Source organism: Melozone crissalis, unplaced genomic scaffold, assembly GCF_028551555.1.
Source record: "Melozone crissalis strain CALT ecotype California unplaced genomic scaffold, PUWL_Pcris_2 ptg000023l_1, whole genome shotgun sequence".
Taxonomy (NCBI): domain Eukaryota; kingdom Metazoa; phylum Chordata; class Aves; order Passeriformes; family Passerellidae; genus Melozone; species Melozone crissalis.
In genome coordinates, this window is record NW_026535801.1 from 27,735,413 (window position 1) to 27,740,908 (window position 5,496).

Genomic DNA, 5,496 nt, shown 5'->3' on the forward strand with positions numbered 1-5,496 from the left:
CTTTTTTTCCATTCTTTTCATAGCAATGCTGCAATCCAAATAGACTTAGTATAACATATCAGCTATTTTCCATTACACATACAGTTTGAAACAACAGAAAAGGTGTAAAGGCAAGAAGTTGTGCTGAAAGATCAGCACTTATAAAGATTGCATTTTAATTTAATGTGTTTCTTTCTGACCTGTGTGGAAATACAATTTTTTTGCAGGGAGGATAAATGTCATGAATAAAATGCTTGTCCCACTGAATGCAGTGGGATTCTGTCCCAAGGGAATGGGCATGTAGCATAAAGATTCCTTATTATAAGTCGCTTACAATACTACTGTCCTTAATTAGAGAAGAACCTCTATTACAACAAATATCTAACTTCTTTATAATATGGTTGGAATTTTTTCTCACCATCTATGTTTTATTTTGATATTGTTATCTTCCTTTATATACCCAAATTTCCAGACATCAGATGTGAGTCCATTGCTTGTTCAAGTATTTAGTACTCTGTCCTGAATGACCTGCTGCTGTGAGGCTTCTGCACTTTCTAAACATACAAAGCTTTCTTATGAGAAGAACGAGAGATTTTAGAAAATGCAATAAACAGCTTATAATACATTTAATGTGAGTGTCCTGTTGGTGTGTATGTACCATCATTTTTGATTGGATTTGCACACACAAGGAATCCAAACATCTCATTTAATTCAAAGAAAGCATCTCATAAAATTCAAAGAAATTTGTTGTAAGCAGTTACAGTCAGCAAATACACTGATTTATCCAAACAGCAATATCTATTTTATTTGAAGAAAACTTCTCTCCATCCCTATTGACATCAGATTACCTTCTCTTGCTCTGCACCTCTTTACTGATTTCCTCAGCATCTTGTCTCATTGTTTCCTCTGTTCTGTAAGGAATTTGTGCAGGCTTTAAGTAGTGCAGTCGTTTTCTGCTTATCCTGGGACTATAAATGTTTCAGCACTTAGTCTGCATTCCTTGTTGAAAGAAAATAGTCATTTTTATTTCCATGTACTGGTGTACCCCCGTGATCCCCAGACTTGATTTAAGAGAAAACTTGATGTTCTGAGAAATCCCATAGTCCTATTTTTAATAGTAACCCAAAGTGATTTGGTCATGGTATTCTAAAAAGAAAAAAAATTACACATCTGTATATCTCTGTATGTCTTGTTTCCTTGACAAGCGTCTGACTAAATTCTCCTCAGGTCTGTATTAATGTGCAGTGGCATATGGGAACTGGGGAAAACCTGGAACAGCAGAGGCCAAGCCCCAGAAAAATGCACATCAGGTCCATGGTCTGGCTGGCCAGACACACAACTGGGACTGAATTCTTTTGGACAGAATTACTCTGCTGAGCTGTAATGATGCTTCAGAGGCTGAGATGGGCAAGCATTTATGTTTGTGCAGGGGGGGACTGTCAGTTATGCTCATAAAGTCATTGAAGAAATTGAGCTCAAGATGTTGAGATGGAATGTCAGAATATTGAATCTGTGAAAACTTTTTTCAAACACTGACAAAAAGTAATGGTTTAAAGGAGATAAATTTCCCTTTGCAAGGGATTATTTTTATCAGTGAAAGAATTTGAAAGCTTCATGAACCCGCTCTTAAAGCTCACTAATGTCACCAGAAATACTATGTTTAATTTTTGTAATTTCCATGTATCTTAAAAAAAATATCATGTGTTCCTACAGGATCATATTTATTTTCTGCCTGCCAACTTCAGCAAATATTGGTCATTTTGGTGCACTGCTTTCCCATACATCATTGAAAAATGATTTACTTATACTTGCAAATGTGGACCTGTGACTTCCCATGCAAAGTGGGATTCAACAAGTTTTCACAGGGCATTAAGGCATGAGGACAAAATCAACTGGCTTGAGGGATCATCATAATGATGCCTTGTTTGGGGAGAAACATTGGAGATGATCACTGCAGATTAATAGCACTATATTTAACAACTACAGAACTTACAATGCTATTTTTAGACCTGTTGTCTGTCAAAATGTGGCATCTGTGATCACTCTGTAAATCTGTCTCAGGTCAGATTAGTCATGTTTGCTCAAATTTGATGTAGAATTGGCAATCCAAACCTAAAACCTTTCTGAAAATTTTTATTGGGTAGCACAGAGGGGCAGAGCAACTTCATAGATAAAAACAGGTAAATAACTACATAAGTAAATAGCTAATCCTTTGCCATAGAGAAGGCAGTAGAGATCCAGATGGGAGCTGAGGGAGCGCAAGCAAGAACAGCAGCCACAGCTGAGAAAATGAGACACCAAAGAGCTGCAGGACAACAGGCCACAGCATTAGAGAGACCCCACATGTGGCGGAAGGAGAATCTGTTTCATTAATTATTCTATTCAGGAAGCAAACTGTAAAAATCATTTAACCATCAGTGATGAAAAGCTACGGCTGCCAACTGAGATGTGTCAGCGCTGTACACAACGTTTGTTTTAGCACAGCATGCTGCTTGCAGAGGGATGTTTTGCTAATTAGTTGTTAAAGTTATAGGAAGTTTGTAATGCACTCTTTTTACAACTAAATTGAATGACTCAAGACAGTAGAGTTATTATATGAGTAAAAAACAGCAGGATGAGGCCATTAGAATGTGCCAGTCGCCTGATATCATGAGGTTTCTTCATTACAAAGCTAAGTTTTTCCTGCAGAAAACAAAGAAACAGAAAATCTCCACAAACTATTTCTTCTCTCTGTTGAGTGTGCTTGAGTAATTTCTAAATACACAAGGCCCTGAAACCCAGAAGGACACAGTAAAGAAATAAATTCACTAAAACCACAGCTCATGACAGAAGTGCTGCTGCACAGCTATTCAAAGTGGCTTGTTACCAACAGGGAATATGTTCCTGAATGCTTGGACTGTTTGTCAGCCTAGATAAATAGGGAAAATGGGATAAAGATTGTTAACTAAGCTACAAAGGAGGGATATAGTCAGAGACCAGAAGCTGCATTCAGTTGAGATTTAAGGGAAGCAATGACACCAAGTCTGAAGTTGACTGAACTGGTAAGAATTGCCTGAGCTCCACTGAGCTCATGCTATACCAACAGAAAATCTGGCTTCTACAATTCCAGTGTGGCATTTTGTCTAAATCATAATTTAAAAGCTCACACCCACACCAAAAGAAACACCAAGTCAGGTTCCCATGTGCAACAGGTACTACACGTGTCTAATTAAAATCTGCAAACTCAACTTGCAAAAGCCAGAATTTCATGACTGAGGAGAGAGGCAGGAATTTATTCCTTATGTCCATCATACCTTTATGTAAAGTCAATTTTCTTTAACAGTTATGATAATGTTACATGTTCTGAATGTATGAAAGGGGACAAAAGGCTGGTCGTCCTCTACAGGTCCTTCTCGGGCTGGAGGAAAATTCTTTGGTGATCCCACACTTTTTGTGGGAGATGCAGCAGAGCTCAAGTCACCCCAGTTATGGTTTTCCCAAAGGAAATATTTACATTTTATTGAACTGGAGGATCAGAGGTCTTCAGTTTTAGAAACTCAGTCTTACAGTTAAGATCAGTGATTTTTTTCTAACATTTGTCCTAGAGAAATAAAATAGTTCCTATTTCAGAAGTAAAACGATTTAAAAATTATTAAAATTTTAAAATTATTAAAATATTAAGGGTCTAAGAAGGAGACAGGTACATAATATAAAATATTTCAGCTCTGTGTTTTCTGCATTTTATACTGCACTAGCCACAGAATACAATGTGGTTCTGCAATGGTATGTTACAGAAAGTATCTTAAGCATTTAATAAATTTGGCACAAGTTTCACATTCTTTGGTTAAAATGCTAACATGTGGATTAAACATTCAAAATTAAAGGTATTGGGATTTCTAAAAATAATTCAGAGTCCATCTTCTTCAAGTACTGACCAAAAACTGAGACTGTGATTGAAAGACAAAAATATCTTGTTTCTTCAGTTTGGTCCTCAGAGTCTTACCTTGCTCAGATCTCTTACAGCATTTTTGAGGGCAATGTCAGTAATGAACACCACAGTCCAGAATCTTTCCAGAGCTCTGGTGCCAAGAATGAGCACAAGTGATCAGCAACAGTGTCTTGAAAGCACAGCTGTAGATGACTTTATATATAATGTACACACATATATAGATCAAAGCATAGGAAAAAATATATCAGCTTGAGCAGAGCTCATCAGTATCTTGTTTGTTATCTTGCATTTCTCCACCTCTATTTTCAGTAGTCCAGGGCACCACGACAGCTGTGGATGAGCAGGTGCAGAGAACAATTATCCTATTTCTGGAGGTAATTGTGGGCTTCAATTAGGAAGCCAACTTACTGGGGTAAATAAACGCATCACCATTGATTCTTAGGTGAGCAATAAGATCTTTTCATGGGACCCACCATGAATAATCTATTTATTTATTTATTTATTTATAATAAAGCACTGGTGTCAGTGCAATTCTCTGGTCTAGCACACTGCAAAGGATACACAGAAGCCACAGAGTGAGAAATAAAGCCAGTGGGAGGCAGATGAACAAACTTCTTTATAGTGACAGTCATAAAGTTGCATTTGTGAAAGATGTACTCATATCTGCCCCAGAACTGCATTCCTCTCCCTGCAAAAATCTACAATCCTGCTGGTGGGCACTCAGAGAATTTTCTAATGCAAAATAAATAAATAAATAAATATTCAGGCAAAAATATCTTACATGGAAAAAATATAGCTGAGCTCCATTGTTTCAAAGGGCCTGCTCAAACCAGGATGCTTTACCTTTTAATATCTATCTATTTATGCATGTGTGCAGAAAACCTACAGACTAATTGGAATCATATTTGTACATCTACTGACTATTGTATACTATAGTGTAAATTCCAACATCTCGCAGTTCTCAAGCTGCCATGCAGAGAAAGTCAGTAATAAATCCTTCACTCTTACCTTTACCACGTTTTCCAAGGTTTTATTTCTTTGAAGTGTCTTTGATTTTTATATATGTATAAAATTCAAATATTAAAAAAAGAAATCCCAGTGTAAATCCTCCCAAAAACCAACATAAACTCCCCTGTGCCAATAAAAATGCACATTTAAGGGGATGGGAGGGGCTATCTGGGCTATAGATTTATTTTTTTCAAGCTAGATCACCATTATCTAGTTTAATGTTTGTTCTGTTACCATTTGAAATTCAATTTCAGGTAGTTCTTCATCATATCAGAATAGGATGCATCATTAACTCTAAGAGGATGTTTTCATTTGGCATCTGCTATTTTCACCAAATGTCAAGGCTTGACATTTGCTATTTTTATTTGGTTTTGGTGTATCACTCATACTGAGATTTTGTTTCTTCTTATCTGATATTGATTTCAACTGTGACCAGCTGTGTTGCTAATAAAATCAACAGGCAAGTATCTGGCATTTAGTTCTTCACTGCTAGAGGAAAAGAAACAACCCAGTGACAAAAAAAAAAGTAGAGAGATACTTTTCAATTAGGATGCTCGCCTGTATCCTCGTATTATCCACCT